At 40.9% G+C, this 17,748-nt stretch overlaps 1 protein-coding gene across 7 annotated transcripts in view; it reads right to left on the bottom strand.

The window, feature by feature from the left end:
- BCAS3 (BCAS3 microtubule associated cell migration factor) overlaps positions 1–17,748 on the bottom strand; it is a 588,867-nt gene that overhangs the window by 112,850 nt on the left and 458,269 nt on the right. The gene's annotated exons all lie outside the window — the stretch shown is intronic.

Here is a 17,748-nt window from a genome sequence, read left to right as displayed (position 1 = left end):
TTGTACTGTGTGAGGCCTCTGTGGCTCACAGAGGACAGGGCTGTGAGTGAGGCAGTGATGGCCCAACAGGGCTACATCTCTTCAAGGTTTTAAAATGGAAAACAAACATACACTTAACTTGTATAGAGGATTGTTCTCTAAAAATACCTAAGGAAGGGGCTGGATCTCTTGGATTTTTCATTGGGGTTGTCTCCGTGCTGACTAAGGAATATAAGGTCACAACTGGGGTTTTAAATAAGGCGGCAGTGGTCCTAATGCAGAAGAAAGGCTGAAGGATTTAGGTCTTGTGGCTATTCCTGGAGGCTCTTCTCCTCCAGTTTTCCTTTTATATATAAATAAGATGAGAGCTCTAGTCAATTGTGAAGTTAGGGTAACAAGACATAAGGCAAATCACTTTATCTTTCTGAGTATGTTTTCCCACATGTAAACTCAGGAGACTGAACTTTATAATATATAATTACTCAGTCAGCTCCAAAGTCCCTTTCAACTAAAATTACATAACGAAGTCAGAAAAGCAACCCCCACAGCCCCTCCCCCAAACAAAAACAAACAACAACAAAAACACTTCTAAACCTCTGCTCTTCTGCTGGAATGTGACAATAGGACTTTATGAAGCATGGGCCCAGAGGTATTCATGACTCATTATCCCCTCTACTTTGCCCTTGCATCCTGGGTGTGACAGTCTATGAGTGACAGAGCTGATGTTCCTTCCCCCAAATCCCAATTCCAGAGGGTGACCCCTGATGTAGCAACTGTTGAAACAACAGCAGTCATAATGATGAAGATACAAATGATAGTCACAGGGCCAATATATGCTATTATTAATGATAACACTAGCCAACATTACTGAGCCCTTCTCCAGGGTCAGGTACTGTGTTACATGTATTTACTCCTGCAGTCCTTCTAACAACTTCTAACAAACTTCACCCTGATATTATCCCCATTTTTCAGATAAAGAAACTGAGGCTGAGACACAGAACAGTTAGGTGAGTAGTAAGAGCAGATGGTAGAGCAACAAATAATTGTTGGATAGTCCAAGTCCACAGAGGAGGGTGCCCAGAGGGCCCCCAAAGAGTATGGAAGGCCACTAAGGACAGGCCAGAGTTGCGAAGACAGAAGGCCCTGCCCACAGAAGTGGGAGCCAGTGGGTTCAGCAGATGGAGAGCTGAGAGCTACAGACTCCACCACTGGCTCTTTCACGGCTGTCGAAGCAGGCCCATTTCCTTGTCTATCAGACGAGGGCAGAGGAGGAGATAACCTTTACGGCCCTTTTCAGCTCTGACATTCTCCATGAGGGAGCATGTTCCATCAGGACTCAGCAACTGCTTGATTCCCAGGCTTTTTTTTTTTTTTTTTTTTCAAGTTCTTCATTTCTATTTTAAAAAATAGCATGTTCCCGTGGCCCTGGAATGCCTGCCTCCGGCCCCTCTGGAGCCCTGGGTTATGTGAAAGCAGCCGTGCCAAGCTGGCCCATGGGCGGGGCTGAGTCTTCCTGGCTGGCTTGTGACATGTTCCTGACGTACTGTGTGGTCAAGGAGCTGGAACTGGGGGGGCTGAACAAGGGCCAAGCCTTGCACTTCAGCTTCCTGACCTGGCAGCCATTCAGAGAGACCCCGCTAAGTGCTATTTCCTAAATACACTCTCTTTTCATAACAATCTTACCACATTGCTTTCCTTTACAAGCGCTCTTAAAAAAGGGAACTGGACTCCTTCTGGTTAATCTACACAGACTACATTTGGAAACCATCAGAAACTGAACTCTAAACAAAACGTTATTAATGCGTTGTAATCTGCCCTCTATGTTGCAGATGAAAAGAAAATGTTTTATAGTTTCAGAGCATACGTTTTAATTGCCTTTTAAGAGTGCATATACTTTTAGTACTTAGTGTTATAAAACTGTAGTATCTGTTTCTTGATAACTGTTGAGTGATCTCAGCTATTTTTATTAGTTTTTTTCCTTATCCTTTCCTCCCTTTTTCTCCTACACTGCCACCCATGCAAAGTTCCTTTAGATGAAGCTTGATACAGGGCTCACATATTTGAGATCTTCATTATAAATAGCTTCTTAACAATCTCCACCTCACTATAAAACACTTGTTCCTGAAAATGAGTTCTATAAACAAAGATGGAGTGGGTGGCTTTGTCTCATAATCCAGTATTGCTGGGAACCTAACAGTCTAGCCTTTTCCCACTTGCTATGGCTTTTTTATAGGGGCCAGATGACCTACAGAGATCTGATGCTCTTGCTACTTTTCTCAACTGTACAGCTTTGTCCCAAGAGACTAACATATCAGTCATCAGCCCAGAGGTTTCAAGGGCAGACTCTTGGACACACCAGGATCCAGTCTTCTTTTCAGCAAGGAATCCCAAATCCATTAGAATCAGGCCAAAGTTAACTGAGGGACTCGACTCTTCTGTGGCTTGTCACCGGGCTGACAACCCCCCTGGAAGGGCCAGTTCACTGACAGCGGCTGAGGCCTCCGCTGTTCACCTTCCAGTTGGGCAAACAGTACCCAGCGTCAATGATATAAGACTGAATCATAGGCTGACAGGAAATGAAGTGACCTTTCAGGCTTAGAGTCTGTTGGGCCAGGGGCAGAGGATGAGGGTGTCTGGCGATCTGAACTCCTGGCTATGCAGAAACAGGAGCATGCAGCACTGATATTCCTGAGGAGTCTGAGCAGTGAGTGGTCCCAGTGATAGGAAGCAGCTGCAAATGATAAAACCTTTTCAGGTAAATCACCCAAGGCAGGACAATGTTCAAAACACCAGAATATCATAGATTCCTTGGGCCAGAAGGGCCCAGAGAGATGATGTGGTCCATCACTCACTTTCAGGTGAGGAAACGGAAGTGGGGATGGGCAGTAACTCACCCAGGGTCTCATGGCTGAGGTGAGCTTAGGAGCCTGGTCTCTGACTCTGTCCTGGCGCTCCATCGTCGACAGGATGGCCATCAGTAAGTAAAGGAAGCGTCACTAACAGCGATTCCCTTTAGTTGTCCAAAAATGAGAGCTCGTGCCCTTTAATTCCAGTTTCTCTTCAGAGATAGTTATCTTCCTTATCTGAAACATTAACTCCAATGTTTCATAGGGTGTCTCCAGTGCTTCCCTAATGCCTTCATGACTCACTGGCTATTACGGCCTAATACAGCACAGAGCGGTGCTCAGTTACAACCTTGGTTTCTGAAACAATTTTTATGAAAAAACAAGCCTTGCGTTCAGCCCCCTTCCCATCAAAACTCACACGCTATATTGAGAATTCTCCTAATGGCTTAGCAGACTGTATTTCCACAGTGCATCAAAATTTATACTGTGTGTGGGACCCCTGGGTGGCTCAGTTGGTTAAGCCTCTGCCTTTACTCAGGTCATGATCTCAGGGTCCAGGGATCAAGTCCTGCATAGGGCTCCTTGTTCAGCAGGCTCCCCTTGCTTGTGCTCTCTCTCTCTCTCCCTCATTCTCTCTTTCAAATAAATAAAGTCTTTTAAAAACATTTTTTTAAAAGAATTTACACTGTGTGAAGGAGCAGTTGTTTATAAATCTCCTCCTGAACTTTTAAAATTATCAAAACTTGCATTTTAAGTTGGGTTTTCCTCCCTACTCTCCCTTTGGTGACCTTTTACTTCATATATGTGCTGAGGAGGAGAAATGAACTAGGGACACTGATGTCTTACTTCATTCAGACAACCATGAGGCAAAGCTCTCTACAGAGGCCGGGGTACAAACTCTTCTAAAATTCCTCAAACCCATGGAAAAGACCTTTACTTTAGAAAAGCAAGGCCTCCCCCACTCTTCTTAGTTCTACAATGGCTGCTGTGAGTCAGTACCTTGTTTTGGATCCTCCTCAAATCACTGATTCAATTTGATTTCTTATTCTTAATATTTGGGGCAGGTGACACTTGAACACCCTCAGAAATCAGATGAAAAGAAAGCTTTAAAAAATTGGTAATGACATTTTTGTCTTCCACGGGTCTCTTAGCTAGATAGAGCAAGTCTGTCTTCCTTTCGGCAGATCACAGATTAAGGAGTGGCAATTATAAAAATATCAGGCAAAGAACAGCTAAATATCCCTGAAAACAATTCCCGCTACCACAATTTTGCAGCTCCCTCTTAAAGAATTCTCTTCAGAGACACATGAAACAGCATGAAAAGAAGAGTTTTCCCTTAGGTTAACGGAATGCTGGAATGCCGTTTCATTCAATCGCTTTTGTATTCACTGGTGCTCCTAAAACTAACCGTGTCTTTGGCCAGGGACACAATTCTGTGTTGGGGTATGAGAGGCCATCTCTGCTGCTCAGATGTCCTTAAGATTTCAGCAATACAGTTTCTGGGTGTGTTTCATGACCTTTTGTGCTAGCAAATAAGCCTGTGGAGGATTAAAATTAGCCTTTCTCATCCTACTTTAAGGCGTGCTCTGCCCTGGGAACATTAAAGAAGAAAAAAAAAGAAAAAGGAAAAAATAAAAAAGTAAAGGCCCAGTCCTGAGCCAAATACCCAGTCTGGTCGTACTGATAATGCTTTCAAGGTTCTTATTTTAAAAATAAATTTTTGAGGGCACCTGGGTGGCTCAGTGGGTTAAGCCGTTGCCTTCGGCTTGGGTCATGATCTCAGGGTCCTGGGATTGAGTCCCACATCAGGCTCTCTGCTCAGTGGGGAGCCTGCTTCCTCCTCTCTCTGCCTCTCTGCCTACTTGTGATCTCTCTCTGTCAAATAAATAAATAAAATCTTTAAATAAATAAATAAATAAATAAATTTTTGAGGGGCTTAAGTGGGTAGGAGAAGAATCTATGAAACAAGATGGGATAGGGAGGGAGACAAACCATAAGTGACTCTTAATCTCACGAAACAAACTGTGGGTTGTTGCTGGGGGGAGGGGGGTTGGGAGACGGAGGGTAATGTTATGGACATTGGGGAGGGTATGTGCTTTTGGGTAAATTGGAAGGGGAGGGGAACCATGAGAGACTATGGACTCTGAAAAACAATCTGAGGGGTTTGAAGTGGTGGGGGGTGGGAGGCTGGGGTACCAGGTGGTGGGTATCATAGAGGGCACGGCTTGCATGGAGCACTGGGTGTGGTGAAAAAATAATGAATACTTTTTTCTGAAAATAAATAAATTGGGAAAAAAAATAAATTTTTGAGAAGAGGGAGACAAACCATTGGAGAGTCTTAAGGACAGAGAACAAACTAACAGAGATGGGCGGGGGGATGGGCTAGATGGGGGGGATGGGGATTAAGGAGGGCACTGGTGGTGATGAGCACTGAGTATTATATGGAAGTCATGAATCACTAAATTCTACTCCCGAAATCAGTATTGCACTGTATGTTCACTAACTAGAATTTGAATAAAATCTGAAAATAGAAATAAAAACAAGTCTTTACAGGAGTACTCTAGGAAACAGGGAAAGAATATACATTAATTTAAACAAGTTCTTCTCTTTAAGATCATAGAAGAATGAAGTTTTATGCCACAGGTATTTGAGAGTATACTACTAATTCAAACTATTCCAAATGGTTTGAAATATTAAAAGTGAATATACTGCTTCAAATCTCTTGACCTATAGATCTAAAGTAGTCACTCACCTTATCGCATGTATCCTTTTTTTTTAAAAAGATTTTATTTATTTACTTAAGAGACAGTGAGAGAGAGACTGCATAAGCACGAGAAGCTGCAGGGGGAGAGGGAGAAGCAGCCTCCCCACTGAGCAGGGAGCCCGGTGCAGAATTCAGTCCCAGGACCTTGGGACCATGACCTGAGTTGAAGGCAGATGCTTAACCAACTGAGCCACCGAGGGACCCTATATTCTGTGTATCCTAATATGAACTAAATACAATATTCAATGAAGTCCACATATCATATGCATTAGAGGCCTTAAAATCAGGCTATCAGAATTGTTTATCTGCCACAAAACTGGCTAGATACATTTCCATAGTGACATACCTCTGGTATGATAATCACTGCCCTGGTATGATAATTCCCTGTTGAGGAAGCACAAAGTGGGCAAATGTTGCCCTCTGATCTTGTATCTTACCTGTCCTCCCTAGCCCAAGGCTCTATGGGAATTCATGCCAGATTAGGGCTTAGACCCTCAAAGTACCATCATCTTTATGTGTTGATTTCTTTGGAAAGTCCCAGGCAATAGACTGTAACCACTGAATGGAGTGGTTCTTTAAAGTTCCATTAAAAAAAAAAAAGAAAAAGTATCAGCCGCCACAACTGGAAAATCTATCCCTTTACCTCTGTACAAGGAACATAGTAAGAAACTGATTAAATCACCCAATCCAACCCCAAAGCAAAACCAGGCCTTTAAAGTGCTTCAATTTTCAGGCTCAAATAGGTACCATCCATGATAGGTACAAAGGGATGGGATCAGAAGAAGTTCCCGTAGCTGTATTCATGGGGAAGGTTTCAAGAAGTGCTCGGGGCAGCAGAAAGCTCTCCAAAAGCAGCTAATTCAAAAGAGATTTCCAAGCCAACATCCAAACCAAAATGATGTGGAAAATTCCAGAAAAGCATCCGAACAAAATATCCTAACAAAGTACCCTAACTCCTTTTTGCAAACCCACAACTGGTAGGAGCAAAGTTCAACGCGACAGCCTTTCTTAAAGCAGCAAGTTGCAACCACAAGTGTGGTTGCTCTCCCAACATCATCATCATATTATTATTATTATTATTTTTTATTTTTTTAAAATCACATGGGTGGGTAGGGAAGCAAACCCAAGAGGACTACAGTTAACCAGTCCCAAGGCCTGGGAGGTAAGATGCATGGAACCCAGAAGTGGGGGCCTCATGATAGAAGAAACCTAACCTTATTGCCCAAGGTGGCTGAGATCTCTGGCTGCTCATCAGGCAGAGTATACTGCTCTGTATTTGCAAAACTGTTTAATAAAATTTTACTGGCAGGGCAAAAGGAGAAACATCTGCTCTAGTCAAGAGCAGCTGTGGTCAGCAATAAGGCAGCTGGCACAGGGTCAATGCTGCTCTTGCTAGTAGGTGGTATTGTGGTCACCAGTAATTACTTTGGAGAATTTCATGGAGTCAAGGATAACTAAATGGACAAAGAACATTTTATTTTACTTTCTATCTTTAGCCCAGGAGCAAAAATCGTGACATGTTGTACAGGATTCAGAAGCCCAATGTGCTCCATATTTTTCATGGAAGAACTTTTTACCTCAAAGACTGGAAACCCTTAAATGTAAGTATTTCAAACAATATGTTCTTGACAAGTGACCTCTCCACTCATTATTTCTGATTGAATAGTTCCTGTAGATTGCATTAGTCTTTAAGTGTTTCCTTCTGAAAGATATATTATAGACTACTATAAAGAAAATGTGAAAATTATATTTAGCAAATCAATAAATGGTGCAAGTTTTTAAAAACCTCATCTTTATCAAATCTGTGTGATATCTTCAAAGTTAAATAACTCTATACTGAATGAGAATTTGGAGTGTAAATAAAAATCTGTTCAATGCATGCAGTTGTGATAATTTTTCATGCAATGATGAATGTCAGAAAGTAGCAGTTAAATTAATATACACTATACTTAAAAAATTAAACACTTGGGAAATAACCTTTTGAGCCACTGGAAAATGACAAAGTCTAAGATATTTCAATCAAGTTAATTTCAGTGCCAAAGTAATGCATTTTTCCCACCAGAAACTATATGAAAAAAAACAAATTAACCAAAATGGGTCTCCGAATGATGGGATAACATCGGGCTCAAAGAGAACTTCATGATTGCTTGTCAATTAGGTTATTCTACACAAACACACTCAAAAGCAAAACTAGCCACATTCATTTTAAATCATGTCAAGGCTGAATGGTTGATATTATATTAAAATAAAAGCATGACCTGCATTTCAAAGAGGAAAAGGAAATTCTCTTACTAGCCCTGAGAGCTGACTTGCAACAATTGGTATAATTCAGGTACACAAGCTCCAACAAAGCCATGCCAGGTAAGCCAGGCCCAAACATTATTGGATATAAGGTCCCTAAGTCTATCCCTTGGCCACTTGGGCTCCTAGAACATCTTTTGGATAGTTTTGGAAGTGGAGGGAGAGACCCAGGGACTATTTTCAACCTCTTTTTAACCTATTCTGACTCAGCCATCTCCAGATTGCCACCTAAGACTCAAGCCTGGGGTCATGTTAGATATTGAGCTCTCCCAGAACAGCTAAGAATCCTGGGTCATTAGGCAAGGCAGGCCAAATATGGGTGTGGGAAGACCAGCATAAGTATCAGCTCTCTCAGTCACTGTGGAACCTTGGGTAGCTCACCTGAACCCTAAGAAGTTCAGGTTTCTTTCATATGTCAGAGGAGGAGGCCTTCCAGCTTTAACATTACAGTGAGTCTCTGGATGCTAAGAGCTGCCTGTCAGCTCCATTACTTTCATGACTTTGTACTAGATAGTAAGAGGTACCTAACAATCTCCTGCTGTTTCTTCCTTCAATGGGATCTTTACTACCATTAAAAAGAAGTACTAAATTTAGGAGTTCCCTTAGGAACTGCTTTTTATGATAGTCCAACATCTCACGTTCTTACGTTAAAGCCTACAGTCTGAAACCACTGAATAGCAGGCCATGAAGTACTTTCTCTAACTTTGATTTGTACATACAAAATTTCGGACCAGAGAGAAAAACTCACTGACATTAGATTGTCTGGAAACAACTTTTCCACCTTTAAAAATAAACACTTTTCTACAGGTCAATAATTTGCTTAAATACTGCTAAATTATACCCCATTACAATCTATTTGGGAAGGTGAATAGTAAAATCACAAACTACTACGCAATTATAGTTAAGTCTTAAAAAACGTGGCTTCTTCCCTGTATATCCTGTTTCATAAAACATAGACTAAAGTCTGTGAACATTAGGCACTTATAACACTAAAGTAAGATAATCGTCTGAATTTTACTTCTCATTAGTCTTTTAGGACACATATTTTTGCCAACCCTGCTTCCAAACTCATGTCTTTGCCTGTGTTATTTCCATAGACTGAATGGACTTTCCTTATTCTAAAGAACTCGCAAAATAAATCCTGACATATCAAATGATGGAATAGTACGCATCCATTATGTAAGGGAATTTCTCATGGAAGAAAGTGGAACTTCACTTGTAAAGGCAGCAAGGGATGCAATAACCTTTAGAGAACCACGATCAACATTATTCCTTATACTCAACACTGGCTCAGAAAAAGTGGGATAAAACTCTGCAAAAAGGGGCGCCTAGGTGGCTCAGTTGGCTTACACTGCCTTCACTCAGGTCATGATCCTGGAGTCCTGGGATCAAGTCCCGCATCAGGCTCCCAGCTCTGCAAGGAGTCTGCTTCTCCCTCTGACCTTCTCCCCTCTCATGCTCTCTCTCTCACTCTCAAATAAAATCTTTTAAAAAACAAACAAACAAAAAACTTTTGGCAAAAAAGCAGGGGGAATGGTAGAAGAGAGGTTCCGAAAGTGAATTTTCACTTTAGCTCCTTGTGAATTCCACACTCTGCATCTCACGATATTGTAAGTATAGGTTCTGCCACAGCTCTTTGCAACAATTTGCATTCAGTGAGGTCATTCTATTTGGAAGAAGAGTCTAGGCAACACAGACTAAGTCAGTGAGGAAGTTTTTGTCATGCCTAAAGCATCAAATACAAAGAGAGAAGGGCTGGAGACGAGGCCTAGCCACATTAACCAAATATGGATTGGGATTAAAATAGACTTGAAAGTTGCTCAAACACCACTACGAACATCTTTATGTGTTTTAATGTATAGTGATCTGTCAAAGGGCTAACCAGGACATATTAAAGGGTCACTTTTGATTCAGATTCTTTATACTATCTTCCTCATGTTTTTGGCTTCTTCCTCTTGGATAACAGGAGTCACTCTGGTGCTAGATATACTTATCACTGGAAAACCATTCCCTGTTAATTAAAACACACACACACACACACACACACACACACACTCTCTCTCTCTCTCTCTCTCTCATTCTTTCTGAACTTATTCCAGTATTACGAAGGCTCTTAGTTTTCTCAGAAAGTTTACACATTTATTCAGAAACTTTAAAAAAATACCTATATGCTAAATGCTATTAGTAGGGGGAAAGGATGATTTTAAAACTGATTTTGCCTGAGAACTAATGTTTCCTTAGGCTTATTTACGTTCTCTTCTCTTCCATTATTAACATAAAGAGAGGGTTAAGTTGTTGTTGTGTGTGTTTTAAATCGTGGTGGTGTTAGATGACAAGTAGGGAACAGCGGAACCAAAAGGAAAAGCAGGTGCTAGGTTGTCCGACAGGTTGACTTGTTGGCTTTGCCACTTGCTCCTACAAATCAGTAGCGATAGCGAATTCCTCACTGACTTTTGGAATCACTTTTTCAAATAGTCAAACCTCTAATGTCAAATCTACTGCTTCAGTTTGTCTACTGTATTGGCCCCTCAGTCCCAAGAAAGCCTAATTGTATTGTAATTTTGGGCTGGATTCTTTCAAAGGGTGAGAGATGGGGAGTGAGAGTGGAAGGGAGGGAGCAGATGGTTTCTCACAGCAAGAATTCTCTCATGCCCGAAAGGAAAATTCCCAAGTAAGAGTGGCATATTGAAATCTAATCAAATGTCTAACCTATTTTTGCCCTTGAATTCATCAAAATCAAAATCAAAAACAACCACAACCACCCTTGGTACCTCTTAAGAATGCTTCTTTTAGGGGGAAGGTTTTAGTTAAGATATACTTCAGTGTGTTTATGTCTAGTTTAAAAGAAATGAGCCCTTTAGTCTTAGGGTTCCCTGCCACAGGTAAATGAATTTGGTCTGCTGAATAAGATAAGGTTGGTTTTGAACTTCTTAAGGTACATGTGCTACATTTTAACGAGCATCCGCTACAACTCATTCCTTTTAATATTATGGTAGAGTGGGAAGATGTGGATTATGAAGTCAGAGAAACCTGAGTTCAAAGCCTGTCCCTATCAGTTATCGTCTCTTTGGTCAGTTCTCTTACTTGTGAAATAAAAATACTGTTCTACCTGGCAGGAATAGTTGTGAGGATAAGAAATTAGGTATATAAGTGGCAATGATGAAGTAGGTATTCAATAAATGGTAGCTCCTTCTGTTACTATTATTTTTAAATAATAATAATAATAATTACTATAATTATTATTATTTTGAGACAGCATGGTTATGGTTCCCAAGCATCCAAAGGTGTTGGTATGCTACCTACGCTAAAAAAACGGTCAGCAGGACAATGTAACCACTCTCACAGAAAACCCCAACATATTTTCATCTTATGCATATTTAAAACTCAACTATAAGACTTTGAGTCCTGTAAACTTCCAACACAACAGTTATGGCTTCACATACCTGAGTGTTCTTTTAAAAAAAATATATCCACATCTGAAAGGTCAAGTTGTAAAGCCATTTGATTAAAATAGTAATGAAAGAGTAAACATTAACTCACAATTTCTCCTTTGGTCTTTACTATGCCAAGTGGTACCACCTCCAGAGTAAGTTGCACCTTAAGACATTTTGAGATTATCTTGATTAAAATCTTTAAGTCCTTAATTTTAAGTAGGGTAAACCTAATTTCCAAAAGCCAAGTTTAATACTTTTAGCATGATCCAGATCTTAACAGTAGCAAGTTATCCCTCTGCTACTCCTGAAACATTAACACATTGAAACATGATCACCCAAAGTGAATAAAGTTCCCTTCTTATATTAATTTTAGAGCCACTGATAGAATGCAAAGTACTAAAATTAAAAAGGAAGAACTCATCATCAGGCCACCCTTGTGTCCCAAAGCATCCTAAGTCATAGAAAACTTGTCTCTAGAATTTCAACAGTTTTTGCAAAGGTTTCAGAGCTATCTGCTAGAGGCCTGGTGCACTGAATTAAAAAACAAAACAAAGCAAAAGAATGAACCCTTTCCCCCTTCCTTGCCCCCATGTGTATGGCTTTCTTCTTGAGTATGTAAATATCCTTCACGGAGATGCTGTTCAAGCTAGTATGTCCCATACAGAGAATTTGTTTTAAGCCAAGCTAAATAAGGATGTTGGTGTCAATTAACTTCCATTATCTATAATATGCTAACTTGGTATTTTCTTCACTCTTGCTTTTGCTTTTCAAAACCAAGCTCACTTAAGCAGTACCTGATCTTCCCATAGAACTGTAAACCCAACCTATCTGCCATGCATAGGAAAAAATGACACAGAAATATGTTATATTGCTTTTATTGTTAAAAATATCCACTAATAAATTTAAAAATCTGAAGTATCCAAGTATTTGGATTTCTTATTTGTTTGCCTGGATGATCTGCAATATCCATTTCGATTTTTGCTATTTCTAGCCACGAAGCCATCACAGGAGTTGGCCTCTGGGCCCTGAGAGGAAATCTGGCTTCCACCTCTGGGACACACGTTTCAGTACTTATGTCTGACTGACCCTGCCAATCACCCCTCCCAGAAGCCACAAGCCTGGCTTACAATAACAGAGTATATCAAAGAGGACAGGAAAGAAAACAAGACAGTGGCAGGGTCAGGAGAGGATAAGAATACGGTGAAGATGCCCTGTGGAAACCGGGAAGTGGGGAACCATATTCTAATGGTATCAAATGCGTTTCTCAGAAAAGGAATGTCATAAATGCATAAGACATTAACTGCCAAAGTCAGCTCTGTCCAACTGTAAAACTGCTGTCAGAAGTCACTAGGAGAGAAGACTGCTTGTTTGATGGAGCCGGACAAGAAGAAATACTCTTGTTCACACAAACTCATTACAACTCATATGCTTAAACCAACTCAAAGTGCTCATTGTCACTGTATAACTGATGTCCGATATAAAAAATCATCCCATGTGCAGTAATTCTCTTGACTCTGGCCATCTAAGTCAAGAATAGTGATAATCCATTAGATTCAAGCATCTTGCTTCCATATAAAAATATGTCTTATCCAATTGGCATTATAATAAAAAAGCTGGCAAATTAAAAAGGTGTAGAAAGTAGAAGAGAAAAGCAGTTCAGAGCTGGGCAGTGGGGATGGGGGATGACTGTCTATACTCAGCCTAGGTTTGACTTGACTCTGCCACTTATGGGCTGTGTAATTCTGGGAAAGTTCTGTAGTTTCTCTGAATCTCAGGCTTGAGGAGAGTTATTATGAGGATTCATGGTTAACAGATGGTAGAATTTTAATATATGTTAACTTACCTTTTTTTTTTTTTAAAGATTTTTATTTATTTATTTGACAGACAGAGATCACAAGAGGCAGAGAGGCAGGCAGAGAGAGAGAGAGGAGGAAGCAGGCTCCCTGCTGAGGAGAGAGCTCGATTCAGGGCTCGAACCCAGGATCTTGGGATCATGATCTGAGCTGAAGGCAGAAGCTTTAACCCACTGAGCCACCCAGGCACCCCTATGTTAACTTATCATTAAAGACAGCTATATAAAAATAAAAGGGAGCTTTTACTGGCTTCTTGATGTACCAAATAAAAGCCACTCTCCTAACCCTGGCATTCTTGGTCTACTTTTAGTCCCGATCTGCCTTCTCTGCCTACTTCCCATCACATCTACTCTCCAACTCTCCTGCCTCCTGAATCCTTTTTTTTTTTTTTTTAGATTTTATTTATTCATTTGACAGAGATCACAAGTAGGCAGAGAGGCAGGCAGAGAGAGAAGGAAGCAGGCTCCCCGCTGAGCAGAGAGCCTGATGTAGGGCTCGATCCCAGGACCCTGAGATCACATTCTGAACCAAAGGCAGAGGCTTTAACCCACTGAGCCACCCAGGTGCCCCATCCTGAATCCTTTGTACTACTTCTCTGCATAAAATCACCTTAGGATCACCTTTAAAGATCAAGCCTACCTTCCCTCAAAGTTAGTTCAAATGATACCTTCTTCAAAAAGCCGTTATCTTCCACATCACCCTCTAGCTAAATTACTCATAATATTTTGTAACCTTTCCACAACTGATTGTTTTCTGCCATCTATGACAGTCTTTTAGACACAGGCATACCTCGGAGATATTGTGGGTTCAGTTCCAGACCATCGCGATAAAGCAAATCAAATGAATTTTTTCATTTCTCAGGGCATGTAAAAGATACATTTACACTAGGATGCCTGGGTGGCTCAGTTGGTTAAGCCGCTGCCTTTGGTTCAGGTCATGATCCCAGGATGCTGGGACGAAGTCCCGCATCAGGCTCCTTGCTCAGTGGGAAGTCTGTTTCTCCCTCTGCCTCTGCCTGCCACTCTGCCTGCTTGTGCTCTCTCTCTGACAAATAAATAAATACAATCTTTAAAAAAAAAAAAAGATAATGTTTACACTCTACATAGTCTATTAAGTGTGCAACAGCATTTTGTCTAAGAAAAAAAACCTACTGTACATACCTTAATTTAAAAACACACTATTTATTTATTTATTTATTTAAAAGGTTTTATTTATTTATTTCACAGGCAGAGATCACAAGTAGGCAGAGAGGCAGGCAGGGAGAGAGAGAGGAGAAAGCGGGGTCCCTGCTAAGCAGAGAGCCCAAAGTGGGGCTTGATCCCAGGACTCTGGGATCATGACCTGAGCCAAAGGCAGAGGCTTTAATCCACTGAGCCACCAGGCGCCCCTTAAAAACACTTTATTGCTTAAGAATGCTACCCATTGTCAGAGCTTTCAGCAAGTCAAAATCACTGATCTCAGATCATCATAACTAATATAATAGTAATGAAAGTTTAAAATATTGCAAGAATGACCAAAACGTGACACAGAGACACAAAGTAAGCAAATGCTGTTGGAAAATGGCACCAATAGACTTGTTCCATGCAGGGTAGCCACAAACCTGAAATTTTTTTAAAAACGCAGTATCTGCAAAGTGTGATAAAGCAAACTGCAACAGAACAAAATTTGCCTGTATAAACAGAGTATCTAGCAGAGGCCTCTGTCCATAGGAGCACTTAATAGATGCTGGTTAAAGGAATAAACAGGTCCCAATTACCATCTCTCCAAAATAAAGTCTAAGAAAATGAGCAACTTGTCTCTCCCACTCCCCTACAAAATCCCACGAAAATACCACTGCCCATTAACCCTGGCGGGACGGGAGACAGAGGTGGCCAGGAGTCCAACCCATGAGAGCTGGCACTTTTCTCTTTGCAACCAAGGAGTTAAACTGAGTCCCAAGGAGATAAAGATCTCTGGTTTTATTGTTTAGTGAGGCTGCCTGACAAACGAAGATCCAGCTGCAATTGTAACATTCCAAGCTCATAAGGCGCCAAGTTTTACTAACTATAATTTAACTGGTCCGGCTGCTGCAGTCCAAATTCTTGTTTGGATAATCAGCCTTTGTTTGAATATGTTCAAAAACAGCACAGGCTAGCATTAGCCTCTGGGTATGTCATGTGAGCTGATTACCCCGTGGCTCCCAGTAGCAGAAACTCATACACAAGAGGAGGGTTATTTTCCTAGTATTTCTGTTACGCTAACATATAATCAGTCCCTCCCTCTCCCCGTCTCCACAGCGCTTCCACAGCCTCCCCCGACCTTTTTGCTCCTGTCCTTCCTTCTTCTCTTTTTCTTTTTCTTTTTTCTTTATTACAATTTTTTTTTTATCATTCAAAAGTCTTCTTTCCAAGTTCAAACAAAGTTTAAAGGTGAAAAGGTCAAGAAAGTTTCATGGCCGCGGCTGTTTAGAAAGGGTAGGACTAACTGGGGTCTCTAGCTCAGCCTCTACTAAAGGCTCAAGAATCTCATATTTCACTATATTTCTGCAGCGCCCAGTCGCCTTGACACAATCTGTTTGGAATGAAAGTAAGCCCTTGTTAATAATTTTTAACATAATAGAATAATAATAACTCCACCTGCCAAGCAATCATTTCATACATAAGCAACCCAAGTGGCTCATTTGTTTCCAAAAAAAAAAAAAAAATCTGATTCTCAAAATTGTACATTTTCACTGGAGGGCACTCATTTGGGATCTGCCCAGCTCACCAGTCTTTAAGTCATTTGGCTCCAACCAGCCAAGGATTCTGGAATTCTGCACCTATCCTGTCGCTTGGGCCTTGGTCTGGCCATTCTCAAAGAGCCCTCATGAGTTAACACATTTTAAGTACTTAGGACAGTGCTTGGCTGACAGAAAATGCTAAACAGTATTTGCTATTATTATTTTGGGGGAGAAATCCTGACTCAGAGCTACAGATCTAACAATCGGTGGAAAAACTACGGGCTGGGGAAGGCCAAGGCTCAGGAGATGCCATGATTACCCATTAGTACACAAGTTGGTGAAATGTTGCAGACAGGGAAGGGAAGGTGGGAGCTCTAAACTGGTCTGGAATTGTTGGAGTAAATCTGGCCCCAGCAGCTCCCACATTGCTAGAGGGAAGCCCACCAAAGGAGAAGGAAACTCCGCTCCCTGGGAGGGAGATCTGTTTATTTTGCAATTAACAACAGCAAAGGAACCCTTTCTGAAGTTTTTCCTGGAAGGCTCCAGGTTTAATCCTCTACAACAGTTTGGTATTGAATCTGCAAGGTCTTGGCGGAGATGACAGGTAGAAATCAGACTGCCTTGGATGTGGCTCTGGTTAGAGAGAGAGACATAGGAAACCAGGAAGAGCCCTTCTGGGGCTCAAATTCTGAACCATGTAGTCATCTGGGACTTGCGAGAGGAGAGGAAAGAAAAAGAGGGAGCTGTACACTAGTACTCCGCAGGAAATATATACAAGCAAGGTCTATTGGCTAAAGGTCGGTCATTCATCTGTTCCTCTGCGTTCTTGTTCCAAGCATTCTAGGGCAAAGGAAGAAGGTTTCTATTGTGAATTTCCACAACTTGTAATAGTCTATGTTTAGACTTGTACTCATCTTTAATATCAATGAATTATATCTTCTACTAACTTAAATCATGCTGAAATTTAATACCACTTTTTTTCCTCCCTGCTTTGGGTACTAAGGGGGGAAAAATAACCTAGATCCACTGATATTAATAATGCTCAATTCACATTAATTAGAATTATAGAACACCACAGCTGGAAGAGCTCTTAAAGAAAGATCAAATAGAACTGAGGCCAGAGAAGGATTTTCCCTGAACCTCCATTAACGAAATATCTTAACTTGTATCTGTTTTATATACTGCATACAATTTCTGCATACAGTCCTGCATACAATTTCACTAGAAAGAAAGGCCCTGTCATTAGGGAGGAAAGTTGAAGAGGGAAACTCAAAGAGCTGGTCCAATTCTTTTATTTTAAAGTTAAAGAAACACAGGACAAGGAGGTTATGACTTGTCCAAGGTTTCTCTGTGAGCTGAGGACAGGGTAAGGCAAGAATCCCTCTCCAGTCTCCAGTTTCTGTTACCCACAGTCAAACATGGCTGTAAAGCAGCTGACTGACCTTCCAACCCAGACTAACTCCATGCCACATGCTTACACCATTCATCTCACTTACCTCATCACATAGGCATTTTATCATCTCACATCATCATCACGAGAAAAAGAAGAGTGGATACAATCCAACACGATATTTTGTGTGTGAGAGACCATATTCACCTAACTTTGATTACAGTATACTGTTACAGTTATTCTATTTTATTATTAGTTCTTATAAATCTCTTACACTGTGCCTCATTTATAAATTACCCTTTATCAGAGGTATGTATGTATAGAACAAAACGTGGTATATATAAAGGTTCAGTACTATCCATGGTTTCAGGCATTCCTTGGAGATCTTGGAACATATCCCTCAGATAAGCAGGGACTACCATATGCTTCATCTTCAAATCCTGTCTGTCTACTTCACTCTGTAGGGAAGCCCTCCATTTACTA

The sequence above is a fragment of the Neovison vison genome, chromosome 5 (genome assembly GCF_020171115.1).
Source record: "Neovison vison isolate M4711 chromosome 5, ASM_NN_V1, whole genome shotgun sequence".
In the NCBI taxonomy this organism is placed as follows: domain Eukaryota; kingdom Metazoa; phylum Chordata; class Mammalia; order Carnivora; family Mustelidae; genus Neogale; species Neogale vison.
This window is presented reverse-complemented; position numbering and strand designations above follow the sequence as displayed.